Source organism: Lithobates pipiens, unplaced genomic scaffold, assembly GCF_037356315.1.
Source record: "Lithobates pipiens isolate NorthernLeopardFrog02 unplaced genomic scaffold, aLitPip1_a1.2 Scaffold_28, whole genome shotgun sequence".
Lineage (NCBI taxonomy): Eukaryota > Metazoa > Chordata > Amphibia > Anura > Ranidae > Lithobates > Lithobates pipiens.
The window spans coordinates 89,965,668-89,984,274 of record NW_027507789.1 but is presented as its reverse complement, the minus strand read 5'-3'; the positions used below and the strand labels follow the sequence as shown (position 1 = coordinate 89,984,274).

The 18,607-nt window shown below is 46.2% G+C and overlaps 4 pseudogenes; all 4 read right to left on the bottom strand.

Moving 5' to 3' along the window:
- Positions 1-4,053: 4,053 nt before the first annotated feature.
- On the bottom strand, positions 4,054-4,172 carry LOC143937316 (5S ribosomal RNA; annotated as a pseudogene).
- Positions 4,173-4,494: 322 nt separating this feature from the next.
- LOC143937507 (5S ribosomal RNA) lies at positions 4,495-4,613 on the bottom strand (annotated as a pseudogene).
- A 2,626-nt stretch (positions 4,614-7,239) lies between these two features.
- On the bottom strand, positions 7,240-7,358 carry LOC143936629 (5S ribosomal RNA; annotated as a pseudogene).
- A 667-nt stretch (positions 7,359-8,025) lies between these two features.
- LOC143937219 (5S ribosomal RNA) lies at positions 8,026-8,144 on the bottom strand (annotated as a pseudogene).
- Between the last annotated feature and the right edge of the window lie 10,463 nt (positions 8,145-18,607).

The following is an 18,607-nucleotide window of genomic DNA, read 5'->3' as shown; positions in this document are numbered from 1 at the left end:
TCGTCTGGAGCGTGAATCCGTACCATTTCCAGGTTTGCCTGGTCGGGAGCAACACGGGCACACCCACTCATTGAGCCAACGTTACAAGAGCTAGACAGATATTTTACCCTGACGGGCGTGCCCAGTTTCCCTTCGCCCATGACTCCTATTATTGGACACCCACGCTTTGAACCCGGCATGACGGAAAAGTCTTTCCGCCTCGACCCTGACCGGGACCTTGTGCGGGCCTCTTCTTTTCTTGGCCCTAGGATGTGGACAGCGGTCTCCACTATGTACGAGGCGTTAGCAACCACGGCCCTGGGACAGTGGAAGCTTGCCCAACTCTCCCACTTCTTGAAATCTTTGTCAAACAGTGGCGAATTCCGCAGACCCCTAACATCGTTTGAGGAGGTATGCTCAGGAGAGGGACCGACCCGAGGGTCTCTTTCCCTGTCATATCGCATCCTACTGGACCAACTCTCCCAGGGTAACCTGGTGTTCGTGGAAAAATGGGAGTGAGACCTGCATGTCCGGCTCTCGCCAGACCAGAAGAACCGCGCGCTTCTTTTTGCGCACAAGTCATCCCTATGTAGTAAATACCAGGAAATAGCTTATAAAATTTTGACCCGATGGTACAGGACCCCCACTGTCCTGGCGGCTATGTTTCCCGGTCACAGCCCTTTGTGCTGGAGATGCGGTGAACAAGCCGGCACGTTACTACATATCTTTTGGGAATGCCCTCAACTGGCCCATTTCTGGAGACAGGTTCTCAATATCATTTATGACCTCACGGCTATTGATCTCCAGAACAACCCAGCTGCGATCTTCCTCAATCTGACCCCACTCTCGAGCAAGAAGTACCATAAATCTCTCTTAAAACATCTTCTGAGTGGGGCCAGGGCATGTATACCTAGCATGTGGAAACAGCAGGCCGCTCCACTGGTGTCTCACTGGTTTGCAAGAGTTTGCGACATCTACCGTATGGAACAGCTCACATCAGCGTTAGGCGACAGGGAGGAAGAGCACACTGCTCGTTGGTTGTCGTTGGTTGTCTTGGAGCCCCCCATCCCCTTCTCCTGCCCATTTGCTCCCCCCTCTTTCCCTACCCCCTAACTCCCAAGTATAATTAAAATACATGATGATTGCAAGGATCTTTTCGTTTTGTTCCCTCGATTTCCCAGCCAGGGGTTGGCGGCCCTCGGGGTGGTCCCGGCTGAGCTCTTTGACCAATAGAATGAAGGTGACCGATGTTAGAGGCCCCTCAGTCTGGGCCTTGAGGGGGATCGCCCCGCGGACTGCCCTGGTTTATAAGTAGACACTGGGGTGCCAGATCATTAGAGTGGGATAATGTGGTGGCCTAGCCACGGCTGGGGCTGCTGCTGACATAAGTTGTTAGGTTTCCCCCGGTCCCCCACGAAGTATTAACTATGTATTTTTGTTAACCTGGAAAACTGAGGGATCTATGTCTTTTACAGTTTGTCTCTGTATTACCTGCAATCCGTAAATAAAGAATTAAAAAAAAAAAAGACACTAACCAGACCAGATTCTTCTATGGCACCTGGTCTTCCCAGGGAGTCTCCCATCCAGGTACTAACCAGGCCTGACGCTGCTTAGCCTCTGAAATCAGACGACATCGGGTGCTTTCAGGTTGATGTGGCCGTAAGCGTTCTCTTCAAGACACGCCCAACCCTCTTGACAAATGCCAAGATGGTCGTCTTGAGAAACAAGCAAAAAACAACATAAAAAGAAGCCTATGGGCTTACAGCGGACCTTAAAAGATGGGACCCACTAGCTCTGTCATGGTTCGGACGCTGTAATGTGTTGAAGATGAACGCGAGGCCACGACTTCTGTATCTACTACAAGCCTTACCTATCAAAATACCCCAGACTTTCTTTCATGCGGTTCGCTCAAACTTTATCAAGTTCCTCTGGCGCGGAAAAGATATGCGTATTGGTAGGGCAATGCTATTGTGACCGAAATTGCGGGGAGGTATTGGCTTCCCGGACCCTGCTCTATATTACACAGCGACGCACATGACACCGGTGGTTGACTGGTGCCGGTGTTCTGCCATATACTGTCCGGCCATGATATAGTGTCCGCGTCCGGAGCAGACGAAGCTTCGGAAAATCTCCGAAGCTGAACGGCGCCTGCGCGGTGAGTGGAGGTGGTAGCCCCACCATCCAAGCGGACATAGGGTTGTGAATATTAGAGGGTCCCTCGCAGGCGGGCTCGGCTCTTTTATATTCTTACTCTATGTCCACTTGGATAGTGGGGATAGAACCTGGACTCAGTGCGCAGGCGCCGTTCATGCTCGGCAATTTTCTGAATCTGTGTTGCTGTGTACTGCGCATGCACAGTACACAGCGGACACTATCCGATGGGGGACCATATGTGATAAGACACCGGCATGGGGAACTGAAGCTATGGGTCAAGCTAGAGCAGGAGATGGCGCGGGTTCCACTGGCTGGTCTGCCTTGGGCGGGGAGGCCATTGGAGCCCTGTGTGACTACTCACCCGTTAATTGGCCCCTCGCTCGCCGAGATGGATAGTTTTTTTCACCTTTCCCACCTGACTAACTTCCCTTCTCCTATGACCCCAATTATTGGACATCCTAGATTCCCTCCGGGCCTGTCTGACCAGGCCTTTACCAGGCAAGCCCCGAAAGGGCTTCTGAGAGCAGCCCTATTTCTTGGACCCACGGGCTTGATTCCCATGGGGACCATACTGCTAGAGCAAGTACCTGTTGCATTGAATAGCTGGAGAGCTAGACAGCTAATCCATTTCCTCGGATCACTACCTAACCATTCGTTCTTCTCTAGACAGTTCCACCCCTTTGAGGAACTTTGCCTGGATGATGGCCCAATTCGTGGTTCCCTCTCTAGGTCCTACCAAATCCTGACAGACGCACAATCCTCCACGGATCCACCCTTCCTAGCTAAATGGAAAAGGGACTTACAAACTACATTCTCCAAACCACAGAAGGACAGAATACTCTTTTTCGCCCATAAGTCGTCACTCTGCAGTAAATATCAGGAGATCTCATTTAAGCTGATCACACGCTGGTATCGTACACCGGTGGTGTTGGCCAAAATATTCCCCGGTCAATCTGACCGCTGCTGTCGCTGTGGGCAACAGACTGGCACCATTCTCCACATTTTCTGGGAATGCCCTAAATTACAAACATTCTGGCAGCCTGTCCTGAGACTCATCCACAAGTTCACAGACATTTCCTTAGCCAATGATCCCGCAGCAGTTCTTCTCAATCTAACTCCTATGTCGAGAAAGCGTTATCATAAGTCCTTACTTAAACATCTCCTCAATGCAGCTAGGGCCTGCATCCCAAGTCAGTGGAAAGAGCAATCTGCTCCAATGGTGACCCAGTGGTTCGCAAGGGTAAATGATATTGAACGAATGGAAGACCTGACTGCCACAATGAGGGATAAAACAGAGGAGCATGGGAACAGATGGTTCTACTGGACCCAGTTTCGCTTTTCGGAAGAATACCTCCGTGAGACATGGTAAGCTCATGGTGATCGTTGGAGATCGCTGTTCCAAATGTTGGACAGCTGATGAGCTGGTGAGCCGAGCGCGTCTCTTGCTCCCTGGGAGGGGACCCCACCCTATCCACTCTACCCACGACACCCCCTTACCCCTTCTTTACCTTTTCTGCCATTTCCTTCCCCAATCTTCTCTTTCCCCTTCTCCCTCCTTTCAGTTCTACTATTTCCCTTCTTAACTCAAAAAAGGGAAAAGAAAATGGTATGTTCCAACCCCATTTGACTACTACACAATACTCTTCCCCTATCTATGGATATCTAAACTCTTCGAGGGTAGCAGGGCTAGTATCAATACTATTTTAAGTGATAGAGGATCCCAACGAGATGGAGCTTTAATCTCATCTTGATATGACCGCAAAGCTGTACACGTGCTATTCTCCTCAGACTTCTTACCATTGGCTCTGATATCCATGCAATATGATCGATTGTTTGTAACTATTTGTATCACACATTCTGTGAAGTTGCCTTTGCATTGTATGTCGCATACTACTAAATAAAAAAAAACAAAAAAACAGAAGCCTATGGCACCTGGTATTCCCAGGCGGTCTCCCATCCAGGTACTAACCAGGCCCGACACTGTTTAGCATCCGAGATCAGACGAGATTGGGCGCTTTCAGGGTGATGGGGCCGTAGGTGATCTCTTCGGGCACTCTCAACCCTCTTGACAAATGCCAAGATGGTCACCTTGGGAAACAAGTGAAAAAAAAACAGGTCAATGTCAACAACATAAAAAGAAGAATACGGCACCTGGTATTCCAACGCCATCTCCCATCCAGGTACTAACTAGGCCCAACCCTTCTTAGCCTCAGAAAAGAGAAGAGATAGGGCTCTTTCAGGGTGATGCTGCTGTAAGCGATCTCTTTGGGCACTCTCAACCCTCTTGACAAATGCCAAGATGGTCACCTTGGGAAACAAGCAAAAAAAAGAAAACGAATCAACGCCAACAACATAAAAAGAAGCCTACAATAACTGGTAATCCCAGGTGGTCTCCCATCCAGGTACTAACCAGGCCCGACTCTTCTTAGCCTCCAAGATCAGACGAGATTGGGTGCTTTCAGAGTGATGTGGCCATAGGCAATCTCTTCAGGCACTCTCAACCCTCTTGACAAACACCAAGATGGTCACTTTGGGAAATAAGCGAGAAAAAAAACAGGTCGGGCGCTGTAATGCATTCAAAATGATGGCCCTCCCTCGGATCTTATACATGTTCCAGACATTACCGATCCGGTTACCCCCAATTTTTTTCAGACAACTGCAGGTGCTGCTCCGGGACTTTATTTGGGCGCGCAAACCGCCCAGAGCCCGTTTGCAATTGCTTGCCAGACCAAAGGACAAGGGGGGTCTGGGTCTCCCAGATCTCAGACAATACTACAGAGTGACTCTGCTAGCGAGAGTCGTTGATTGGCATTGTAATGGCCCACACAAGCAGTGGGTGGAGATGGAGATTGAGGATGGATCCATTCCCCTATTGACCTCCCCGTGGCTCCTGTCCTCCCTACCAAAAGACCTCAGAGGTCACCCCGTAGTGGGAGCTACGTTGGCTGTTGTGCGGAGGTTGTTCCGCTGCACACACATTGCTCCCCTGCCATCACCAATGACTCCGGTTATAGGTAATCCAGACTTCCCACCGGGATTTACCAACAAGAAACTGCGACAGTTGACAGTGGTGGGGAAACAGCGTCTGGGAGAGGTGTGGCCCACGGGAGGGCTCCCGACCACGCAAACTGTCGCCGAGCTTTCTGACCCTCCGCTTGACTTGTTTAGTGCTTATCAACTTCGTCACTTTCTTCTGGCCATACAAAGGGCCCCCTACACTCCTAGAGACCTGACACCCTATGAATCCATCTGTCACAAAAGGGAACCTGTGCGACACACCCTCTCCCTCCTGTACAACCTATTGAGTAGTCAGGAGGAGGAGTCAACCCCCACCATTTATCCACAAATGGGAGAGGGACTTTGGCATCACATTTACCCCACAACAGATAGGGAAGATCCTGACCTTAGTACATAAAGCTTCCATTGCAAACCAATATCACGATACAAGATAGTCTCACGCTGGTATAGAGTCCCATACCTTCTGAATAAAATGGATAGATCGATCCCGGATGTTTGTTGGAGGTGAAATTCAGATATGGGGACCATGGGACACCTTTTCTGGGCATGCCCGACCTTGAGGAACTTTTGGGTTCCCAGTAGTGTGCCTTCTACACTTGACCGAACAGCCTGTTCGAAAATACAAAAAAACCCTCACGATGCACCTCCTGAATGCCGCCCGGGCCTGCATTCCCGCACTGTGGAGGCAGCCTCAGCCCCCATCCAAGGTGCTGTGGTATTCCAAAGTCAATCATATTCTCCGGATGGAAGAATTGACCGCCACCCTTCACAACACTGAAGAGGCATTTAGTGTTACATGGAGGCCCTGGAGGTATTTTACTGTTACGCGAGACTACATTCGGGAGGTGAGCAGTGCCTCCGTCCCAGAAAACGACTGAACATCTAACGTTTACCTACGTAGGCCATGTCTGCCCTGGGTGGCATTCCCCCCTCCCTTTTTGTCTTTATTTTTCTTTTTTTTCCCCGCCGCCATCCCCCCACCTCCTCTCTCTCCGTCTTTGCACTCTCTTCTTCCCCCGTCCTCCCTTTTGACTATGCCTTGTCTCCTTACTAGCCTTCGGGACCCAGAAGAACCCCAGGGTTCTGGACATGACCGGCTCATATTTTACTCTGGTTCACGTAGGTCATGATAAGCTGGCTCGCTGTGGTCCCAGTTGTTCTCCATGATTACATTTGTCCGAACGGAGTTGCACTAGTTATACTGTACTACATGTCGGAGGTGGGGTTTCTCTATTTTCTGCATGAAACTGTAGGACTCCCCTCTGAGAACCCAGAGTTATTTGGCTGCCTATTTTTTGTTAGCATGTAATTGTGACCCTGGCTCATGCTGTATGGTTGACTGTTATATTTATGTTGTTCTACTTAATAAAAGAATAATAAAAATTAAAAAAATAAGTCAATGTCAACAACTTAAAACTAAAGCCTATGGCATCGAGAAATCCCAGGCGGTCTCCCATCCATGTACTAACCATGTCCCAACCCTGCTTAGCCTCTGAGATCAAATGCACGCTCAACCCTCTTGACAAACGCCAAGATGGTCACCTTGGGAAACAAACAAAAAAAACAAGTCAACGCCAACAACATAAAAAGAAGCCTGCGGCATCTGGAAAACCCAGGCGGTCTCCCATCCAGGTACAAACCAGGCCCAACCCTGCTTAGCCTCTGAGACCAAACGAGATTGGGCGCTTTCAGGGTGTTGTGCCCGTAGGCAATTTCTTTGTGCACTCTCAACCCTCTTGACAAATGCCAAGATGGTCACCTTGGGAAACAAGGGAAAAAAAACAGGTCAAAGCCAACAACATAAAAAGAAGCCTACGGCATCCGGAATTCCCAGGCGATCTCCCAATCAAGACACTAACCAGGCCAGATCCTTCTATGTCACCTGGTCTTCCCAGGCAGTCTCCCATCCAGGTACTAACCAGGCCTGATGCTGCTAAGCCTCTGAAATCAGACGAGATCGGGTGCTTTCAGGGTGATGTGGCCGTAAGCGTTCTCTTCAAGACACGCCCAACCCTCTTGACAAACGCCAAGATGGTCGCCTTGAGAAACAAGCGAAAAAAACAGTTCAAAGCCAACAACAAAAAAAGAAGCCTATGGCACCTGGTATTTCCAGGCGGTCTCCCATCCAGGTACTAACCAGGCCCGACACTGTTTAGCCTCTGAGATCAGATGAGATTGGGCGCTTTCAGGGTGATGGGGCCGTAGATGATCTCTTTGGGCACTTTCAACCCTCTTGTTAAACGCCAAGATGGTCACCTTGGGAAACAAGCGAAAATAAACAGGTCAAAGCCAACAACATAAAAAGAAGCCTACGGCACCTGGTATTCACAGATGGTCTCCCATACAGGTATTAACCAGGCCGTACAATGCTAGGCCTCCGAGATCAGATGAGATTGTGCGCTTTCAGGGTGATGTGGCCATAGGTGTTCTATTTAGACACTCTCAACCCTCTTGACAAATACCAAGATGGTTATCTTGGGAAACAAGTGAAAAAAAAAAAGGTCAACGCCAACAACATAGACCCTGGCGGTCTCCCATCTGACCCAGACCCTGCTTAGCCTCTGAGATCGGGCGCTTTCAGGGTGATGTGACCTCAGGCAAACGCTTTGGGACATACTCAAAACTCTTGACTGATGCTAAAATGGTCACCTTGGGAAACAAGCGAAAGAAAAACAGGTCAAAGCCAACAATATAAAAAGATTCCTACGGACCCTGCTTAGCCTCTGAGATCAGATGAGATCGGGCGCTTTCAGGGGAATGTGGCCGTAGGAGATTTCTTTGGGCTCTCTCAGCCCTCTTGACAAATGTCAAGATGATCACCTTGGGAAACAAGCGGAAAAAAAAAAACATGTCAACGCCAACAACATAAAAAGAATCCTACGGCACCTGGTATTCCCAGTTGGTCTCCCATCCAGTTACTAATCAGGCCCGACAATGCTTAGCCTCCAAGATCAGACAAGATCAGGCACTTTCAAGGTGATGGGGCCATAGGCGATCTCTTCGGGCACTCTCAACCATCTTGACAAACGCCAACATGGTCATCTTGGGAAACAAGCGAAAAAAAACAAGTCATTGCCAACATTGGAGGCTAAGCAGGGTTGGGCAATCAGTTTCCTTGCCTGAAATAGGCATCTCAGAACTGCCATCTGGCTACTTCCCGGGTTTCCAACTCCTTCAACTAATCCCAGGAGACAATACTTCGCCTCCATCCTGGTGGAGGTTCCAACCACCCGATCAATGGTTCCTGTCACCTCTGTCCAGTAGCGGATCAATTTTGGGCCTCTCCAAAACATGTGCATCATGTCTCCCCCCATGTTCCCGCACCGGGGGCAACTTGCGTCCGGCCGTTCGGCCAAACTGAAAAAGTTTACGAGGAGCATAATAGGTTCTATATAATAAGAACAGATGTGACATCCTGTGTGAGGAGAGCCACAATTCACCACAGGCAGGATTCCTGTGGCCAATTATAGCTCGGGGGGTTTAGTACACACCCCACACTATATAAGGCCGCCAGCACGGCGGCCTTGTATAGTGTGTTGCGGTGGTCAGGGAAAGAGGACGATAGGCAGGGACAGTGTCTTTACTGCTTGGGAACCTAGCACTGTTACAGTGGGTGTTATGTGCCTCCTGCACAGTACACACCTGAAGCTACCCTTTATTACTGGTGTTCAATTTCTGCAATACATGCATCTGCAGTGCAGAAGTTAGAGTCGGTGTTGTGTGCCTCCTGCACAGTATACACCTTATTGCTGGTGTTCTGTTTCTGTAATACTGTTACAGTGCTAGGGTGTACAGAGAAGCTGGTATATATAGAAGACTACAGCATACAGAAGAAAGGCTAGTGAATACAGAATACAGGTTTCGTGTATGTAGATAGGCTTGAGTATACAGAGATGCTAGAGTAAACAGTGAGGCTGGGGTACACAGAGAGGCTAGTTTAAAGACAAATACAAAGATGTTAGTGTATATAGAGAGGTTAGTGTATAGAGAGAGTCGAGTGTATACAGAAAGGACAGTGCATATAGAGAAGCTAGTGTATACAGAAAGGGTATACATGAAAGCTGACATTCTATACAGAAGACTGGGTAGTGTATACAGAGAGTCTAGTGGGTACAGAAGACAGGCTGGTGTATTCTAGCTAGTTTTTACAGTCTAGTGTATACAGAAGACATAGAGTTTAGTGTATTCAGAGAGTCTAGTGTATACAGTCGGCGAGTGTATACATAAGACTGGCTAGTTTACACAGTGTTTACAGAGATGCAAGGGTGTACAGAGAAGCTGGTATATATAGAAGACTACAGCATACAGAAGAAAGGCTAGTTAATACAGAATACAGAAGACTCGTGTAGGCTTGAGTATACAGAGATGCTAGAGTAAACAGTGAGGCTGGGGTACACAGAGAGGCTAATTTAAAGAGAGGCTAGTATATACAAAGATGTTAGTGTATATAGAGAGGTTAATGTATAGAGAGGGTCGAGAGTATACAGAAAGGACAGTGCATATAGAGAAACTAGTGTATACAGAAGACAGGCTTGGGTATACATCCAAGCTGACAGTGTATACAGAAGACTGGGTAGTGTATATCTCTTACCTTTGAACAGCGATACTTCCTCCCTACAATATTAAGCCATTTAAATGTCCTATTGGTCGCCTATATTATACAAGAGTTATACAACTCTTTGAAAAGCCTATATGTAGAGAATAAAACTAGTCTTACATCTTAATAAAACAGTTTTATTGCTCAACCAGTATCAGCTGTCATGACAATAGACAATAGAGTCAAACGTTTCCACTGTTTGACTCTATTTTCTGTATTACTTCTTTTTCTCCACCTTATCTGTCACAGTTAAAACACAGTGACAAAACATTTCTTTTTACCGCAGCAAAATGTGAGAAAAGCAGTATAAGCCGTCTTTCTGCCATATGCAACCATCTCTCGCTACCTCTATGCGATAGGATTCTCTTTCCAGTGGAAACGGAAAACAGTCAGTGTAAGCCGTCTTCGTGCGTAACAAAATTAGTGGAACGATTTACACGTTGGAATTTGCAAGCTACGTCAATTTACTGTTAAATAGAGTACCTTTGCATTTATCCTTGACTTTGCAACTATCCCTTGATCCCTTTTGTGTATTCACTTTATCTCGACCTATATATAATGCCTCAATATTTTCCTAATTTGTTTTGCTATACTTATTATTATATTATAGAGATTACTAACTCTAAATCATTGTAAACCTAACCATAGTTATAATGTCTACAGCTAATTTTACGTTAAAGCAAAATTCACACAAAACCATCTTTTTAAAACCTTTACACATTAAGAGTAATGCAACCATCTCTCGCTACCTCTATGCAATAGGATTCTCTTTCCAGTGGAAACGGAAAACAGTCAGTGTAAGCCGTCTTCGTGCGCAGCAAAATTAATGGAACGATTTACACGTTGGAATTTGCAAGCTACGTCAATTTACTGTTAAATAGAGTACCTTTGCATTTATCCCTTGACTTTGCTACTATCCCTTGATCCCTTTTGTGTATTCACTATATCTCGACCTATACATACTGCCTCAAAATTTTCCTAATTTGTTTTGCTATACTTATTATTATTATTTTATAGAGATTACTATCTCTAAATCATTGTAACAAGTTATAATGTCTACAGCTAATTTTACGTTAAAGCAAAAGTCACACAAAACCATCTTTTTAAAACCTTTTACACACTGCACATTAAGATTAATGCAACCATCTCTCGCTACCTCTATGCAATAGGATTCTATTTCTGACTCTATTTTGTGTATTACTTCTTCTCCACATTAACTGTCACACTGATAACCATTTGTAACACATAACACTTGCAACACATTTTTTAAGAGCGGCAAAATGTGAGAAAAGCAGTGGGACGGTTTACTTGATTGAGAAGTGGTTGCAGTAGCAAAGCATAGGAATACAGTTTGATTACATTAATAACACATAATGCAACTATTTTACATTCATTTTACATTCACATCCTAATGTAAGCTGTCTATCACTATTAATGTTCATGGTTACTGATACATTATGCCGATGACCAGTGGAAACGGAAAACAGTCAGTGTAAGCCGTCTTCGTGCGTAACATAATTAATGGAACGATTTACACGTTGGAATTTTCAAGCTACGTCAATTTACTCTTAAATACCCTTTAGCTGCTTAGCTCACACTTTGCTGTATGTAGCCGCGTTTACATGTAAGTAACCAATGGGGATTGACATTTCATGTCCATCTCACATCTCTAATGCAATTTGTCTCTTTGCCATGTCATACTTTGCCAGTTATTATACTTTCTCATCCGATAGAAACCTAGGCGTTGCTGATATTTCATGATTACAGCAATCATCTCATCTAATTGCTATTCCGACATTCTGCCTTGGTATTACTTTGCAATGCTCTATTGAACAATGTAAAGGTAAGCTAGATATTTTGTGTATTTCCAGTTAAACTCGACCTGTATATACTGTCTCAATATTATCCTTTCTAATTTTGCTAAATTAGATTATAGAGTTTGCTATGTCTAAATCCAGGTTACCTACTCCCCTTTATTACGTATACTGCTAATTTTAGGATACTACAAAACCATCTTATTGCTTCTTTACACGCTGCACATGTTAAGAGTAATGCAATGCTACCGTGAACAGTTTAAATACTCGTCTCACAGTAACTGGTATCTCTCTGCTTTAGGAAACTGAATTTGTACTAGAACGATCACTCATCTAATATCAGTCCACTCAGTGCTACCGGGATAACTTTTAAATTTAGAATAATGAAATGATTTCTCAGTTTTTTTGGAGCTACTGCAACTATCGCTTCCGATCTCATTTCGACTGCAATACTTAATCTCTGCTATTGCAGAATATTTAGCTGCTGACACGTAATTAACTTGATTGATAAAAACCTACACACGTTGTTGCTGTTATTTCATGTATTTCCACTTAAACTCGTTATAGTTATTTTGCTATATTTATTACTAGTATAAACAGATTACTATCTCTAAATCCTGGTAAGCCAGCTCACACTAAACCATCTAATTTCTACCTTACACGCAGCACATATTAACATATTAACATTTAGCCGGTATAGTGAAATAGTAAACGAAATGTGTAGATCACTCATCTAATATCGTCTTTTCAGTGCTACCGGAACAACTTTTAAATTTAGAGTAATGCAACGATTTCTCAGATTTATGAAACTACTGCAACTAACGCTTTGGATCTCTTTCCTGATAAATTACGCTCTGCAATATTAAGCCATGTAAATTGTCCTATTGGTCTGCTAACAATGCTATGTATAATAATACAAATCTTTTAAAAGCAATATCGTCTCACTGCAATACTTACACTCTGCATAATATATATGAATAATGCGAATAATGCTAATAATAAAGTCGTGTAAAACTCGGCTATAAGTAGAGAATAAAACTATCTTACATCAAAATAAACCATGTACTGCCAAACCAATAACGGCCAATTACTCAACGTCTATCAGTCAATGACTTAACAAAATAAACTTTAGCACTCTTTTGCTCTATTTTGAATAGTTGTAGTTCTCCACATTAACTGTCACATTGATATCACCACTGACTACACACCACTTTGTAACAGCACCAAAATATGAAAAAAGCATTTTACATGTTTCAGAAGTAGTTGCATTAGCAAAAAATAAAGTCCTGTTTTCTTTACACGCTAGCTTTTCTGTATACATGAATCTCTCTGTGTACACTAGCCACTCAATATAGACTAGCCTCTCTGTCTTCTGTATACTGGTGCCCGTAATCTATATACACTAGCCTGCCTTCTTTTTACAATAGTCTCGGTGTCCCAGCCTCTCTGCATACACTAGCCTCACTGATTTCCCCAGACTGTCTTCTGTATACACAAGTCTATCTGTAAAAAAAATAGCCGGTCTTCTGCATACTCTAGCCTCTCTGTGTAACACAGTCTCTCTCTGGATTCCCTAGCCTACATCTCTGCATACCCAGGACCTTCCTCTGTATAATCTAGCCTATCTGTATACACTAGCCTGTCTTTTGTACAAATTAGCTTCTCTGTAGCCGGTCTTCTGTATACACGAGCCTCACTGTCTACTATTGGTTGTCTTTTGTATACACTAGCATCTCTTTATACATTAGCTCTCTGTATACCCAAGCCTCTCTGTATACACTAGTCCACCGGTATACACTAGCAAGTCTGCCTACACTATCCTCTCTTTGTAACTCAACTTCTCTCTCTGTATACCTTAGCTTCCATCTCTGCATACCCAGGACGTTCTTCTCTATAATCTAGCCTATGTGTATACACTAGCCGGTCTTCTGTAGACATTAGCCTCCCTGTATAAACTAGCTGGTCTACTGTATACACTAGTCCGTCTGTATACACTAGCAAGCTTGCATACACTAGCCTCTCTGTGTAACCCAGCCTCCATCTCTGCATACCCAGGACGTTCTTCTCTATAATCTAGCCTATTTGTATACACTAGCCTGTCTTTTGTACACATTAGCCTCTCTGTATAAACTAGCCGGTCCTCTGTATACACTAGTCCATCTGTATACACTAGCAAGTATGCGTACTCTAGCCTCTCTCTATGTATACCTTAGCCTCCATCTCTGCATACCCAGGACGTTCTTCTGTATAATCTAGCCTATCTGTATAATCTAGCCTATCTGTATACACTAGCCTATCTTTTGTACACATTTGCCTCTCTGTATAAACTAACCGGTCTTCTGTATACACTAGTCCGCCTGTATACACTAGCAAGTCTGGGTAACCAAGCCTCTCTCTCTGCATACCCTAGCCTCCATCTCTTGCATAAACCAGGACCTTCTTCTGTATAATCTAGCCTATCTGTATACACTAGCCTGTATGCATACTCTAGCCTCTCTCTCTGTATACCCTCGCCTCCATCTCTGCATACCCAGGACGTTCTTCTGTATAATCTAGCCTATCTGTATACAATTGCCTGTCTTTTGTACACATTAGACTCTCTGTATAAACTAGCCGGTCCTCTGTATACACTAGTCCGTCTGTATACACTAGCAAGTCTGTGTAACCAAGCCTCTCTCTCTGCATACCCTAGCCTCCATCTCTTGCATAAACCAGGACCTTCTTCTGTATAATCTAGCCTATCTGTATACACTAGCCTGTCTTTTGTACAGATTAGCCTCTCTGTGTAAACTAGCCAGTCTACTGTATACACTAGTCCATCTGTATACACTAGCAAGTCTGCATACTCCTGCCTCTCTGTGTAACCCAGCCTCGCTCTCTCTCTCTGTATACCCTAGCTTCCATCTCTGCATACCCAGGACGTTCTTCTGTATAATCTAGCCTATCTGTATAAACTAGCCTGTCTTTTGTACACATTAACCTCTCTGTATAAACTAGCCGGTACTCTGTATACACTAGTCCGTCTGTATACATTAGCAAGTCTGTGTAACCAAGCCTCTCTCTCTGCATACCCTAGCCTCCATCTCTTGCATATCTAGGACCTTCTTATGTATAATCTAGCCTATCTGTATACACTAGGCTGTCTTTTGTACACATTAGCCTCTCTGTATAAACTAGCCGGTCTACTGTATACACTAGTCCATCTGTATACACTAGCAAGTCTGCATACTCCTTCCTCTCTGTGTATCACAGTCTCTCTCTCTGTATACCCTAGCCTCCATCTCTGCATACCCAGGACGTTCTTCTGTATAATCTAGCCTGTGTTTTGTACACTTTAGCCTCTCTGTATAAACTAGCCGGTCTTCTGCATACACGAGTCTCTCTGTATACCCTTGGATGTCTTTTGTATACACTAGCTGCTCTTTATACATTAGCTCTCTGTATACCCAAGCCTCTCTATACACTAGTCCGTCTGTATACACTAGCAAGTCTGCATACACCAGCCTCTCTGTGTAACCCAGCCTCTCTCTCTGCATACCCAAGATGTTCTTCTCTATAATCTAGCCTATTTGTATACACTAGCCTGTCTTTTGCACACATTAGCCTCCCTATATAAACTAGCCGGTCTTCTGTATACACTAGTCCGTCTGTATACACTCTAGCCTCCATCTCTGCATACCCAGGACGTTCTTCTGTATAATCTAGCTTATCTGTATACACTAGTGTATACAGACAGACTAGTGTATACAGCGGACCGACTAATGTGTACAAAAGACAGGCTAATGTATACAGATAGGCTAGATTATACAGAAGAACGTCCTGGGTATGCAGAGCGCTCAGCTTCAAGGTATGGCCAACGTGAGTAATATGAGGGACACTCCTCACCCCCGCCCCCACCTACCAGATCTGAGTTTCATCCCCTTGCCCTCTCTGCCCCGGTCATCTGGTGGCAGTTTTATGCACTCCCTGGCCCCCACCCATTCATAATCCTTACCGACCTTTCTTTCCGCTGCTCACAGGAACACACTGAATGACTTGTCTAATTAACCAACTTGTACAAGACACCGCTATCCTCCTGTCTGACACCGGTCCCCCTTGGAGGCTTTACCCCTCACTGTTTGGGTGGTCCCTGCCTCTCCCTGGATGCTCCACATATACCACAACGACATTGTCAGAGGGGCACCACTTGACAGGACACGGGGCTTTCATTCCGGTGGCATCTCCCATTGGAGGAAGGGATGATGGCCCCAACCCCTTGGCAGCAGGTTCTTTCATGTACAGACCAGGGCGGCTCATCTTCCCTTCTGGAGTCTTGACCTTAGATGGGGGAGTTGCACTTTGGGGGGTCTGAGTGATACCTAATGCGCTGTACTGGAAGGGCTTGACATTCCCGCATATGTGTCCCCTCCCCCTGGATGCGCCCCTTGTCCCCCCCTCTGACTCCCACCTACTCTTTGCTGACATTGCCTTCTGCAGCTTTCGGGGACCCTGGATGACTTATTTATTGAGCCTATTGGTACGAGACACTGCTTCCCACCAGGGTGACTCTGGACCCCCCTGGAGGATTTACCCCTTACTGTTTGGGCGGTCCCAGCCTCCCTCTGGATGCTCTACACAGCCCCCGATGGCGATGCAGGAGAGACACTAATTGGCGGGCCCCAGGACTGCTGCTCGGGTGAAGTCTCCCGTTGGATGGAGGGATGGTGGCCCCAGCCCCTTGCCTGCCGGATTTTCCATGCACCGACCAGGGCTGCTCCTCTTTCATCTTGATGTGGTGACCATGGAGGGGAGGAGTTGAAATTTATGGGGTCCGGGTGTTTGCTGGTGGGAGTGCGCTAAAGGACTTGACATTTCTGCATGTTTGTCCCCTCTCCGCTGTTTCCCCCCTCCCTTCCCCCCCTTCCCACCCTTTCCTTCCCTCCTTTCCCTCCCCCTTTCCCCCTTCCACTCCCCCTTTCCCCCCTTCCACTCCCCCTTTCCCCCCTTCCCTGCCCCTTTCCCCCCCGGGGCGTGGACAGGGGAGAGGGGGTAAGGAGAGGACAATCTGCCAAAGGGAGAAATGCATTTGTTCGGGGACTGCATGTACTTTAGGGGTATGGGATGGGGGGTGGTGGATCCCATTCTGTGATGCCTTTTCTGTTGTGACGGGCTCCCTCGTGCATGCCTATGTTTAGGGCGAGCCGAGGAGACCCCTCAGTGCTGACAGTTATATGTTCTACCTCTGTTTTGGTTATACTATTGTTTTTTGTTTCTTTGATGTTACTGATTGTCTTTTATTTGCATACCGGTATCAGACGTGACATTTACCACTGCCGGGACTGGGGGGACTAGGATTCGGGGGCTCCCTCTCCGACCTGTCTACCCAATAACCCAAGTAGGACAGCGCTTTAAACCCAGTGTACATCTGGTAAGCGCTATAGCATAATTGTGCTGTTTTAGTATACCCTTCCTGTACTGTTGAGTGCGGACAACCCTTAATTTCCCTCTCCCCCTGGGGTTGGGGTGCCCGGCCTCTTTTTCCCTTTACCTTTCCTTCCATTTGCCCTTCCTTTCTCCCCCTTAGTTCCCGCCATGCATTACCTACCCAAAACCTACCTTGGTTCAACTTTCTTTGCTTTTCTCTGACGTCCCCCTCCCCCTCCCCGAGGAGCGATGGCAGACTCAGTCAAGGTCACCTCTCTAAACGTTAAGGGACTGAACTCCCCTGAAAAATGGTGGATCCTCCTGTGAGAACTGAACACATCCTGTACTGATGTGGCCTTTATACAAGAAACACATTTTAAAAATACTAGCCTCCCCTTTCTATGGTCGAGATCCTTCCCTAAGGTCTACCACTCTACTAACCCCTCCTCTCCATTCTGATCTCTAGCAGGCTCCCCTGGGTTCTCCAGGATTCTCTGGTGGACCCTGGGGGCCAATATCTTTTTCTTAGGGGCCACATTGGAGAGCGCCTTTTTACATTTGCCACTGTGTACGCTCCCAATGATCACCAAGACACGTTCCTCAGAACTACCCTGCACAGATTATGTGACTTTCGGGAGGGCCAATTGATATTAGGTGGGGACTTTAATGTCCCCTTTCGCCATCGGTTGACACCTCTGCCTCTTGCTCCTCGCTCCCTACCCCTCACCTAGGTCTCTATTCTGGCACCTTAATGAGAGCCTCCTCCAGATACCGGAAGTTTTAGCAGATGTGACCAGGGAATTGGACCTTTATTTCCAAGAAAACTAAAGCAGGACTGTGACCCGGGGATAATTTGGGAGGCTCACAAGTCAGTACTCCGCAGGGTACTTATCAGGCACGGGGCGCGCATCAAACGAACACGGAAGGAACAGCTTGCTAATCTGTTTCGTGAACTTGCCTCTGTGTAAGCGAAACATAAACATACCCCCTTACGGACCTTAGAGATTGAATTGGGGACACTCCATACCCATATTGCTGTCCTACTCCATTATAAAGCGAAAGCGGCACTCCAGTTTTGTCGTAAACTGACGTAGGAATCAGAGGACACATGCAGAAAAATCTTAGCCAGGTCGGTAAAGGAGTTGAAATTTGGCTCTTACATACCACAGTTGATAGATGAGAATGGCCAGAGGGCCTCTACCCCAACCCAAATAGTCGAAGTCTTTGAAAAATGTTACTCTGATCTCTACAACCTGCCCGATTCAGGGTCTGGACAGGACAATATAGACAGATATGTAACCGGTTCTGGTCTACCAACCCTCTCATCGGAATCACGGGAGTACTTGGAGGACCCGATCACACTGGAAGAAGTCCAGACGGCCGTGGGACCTACGAAGGTGGGTAAGGCTCCGGGCCCTGACGGATATACCGCACAATACTTTAAGACCTTCCTCCCTATTCTCGGCCTGCGCTTGGTGAATTTATTTTCCTGAGGATACCCTTAGAGCCCACATCTCGTTGATAACTAAGGAGGGCAAGGACCCAGGCCTATGTGGGAGCTACAGACCCATTTCCCTCCAAAATTCGGTCCTAAAACTATTCTCTAACTCCTCGCCACGTGATTGGCACATCACTTGTAGTC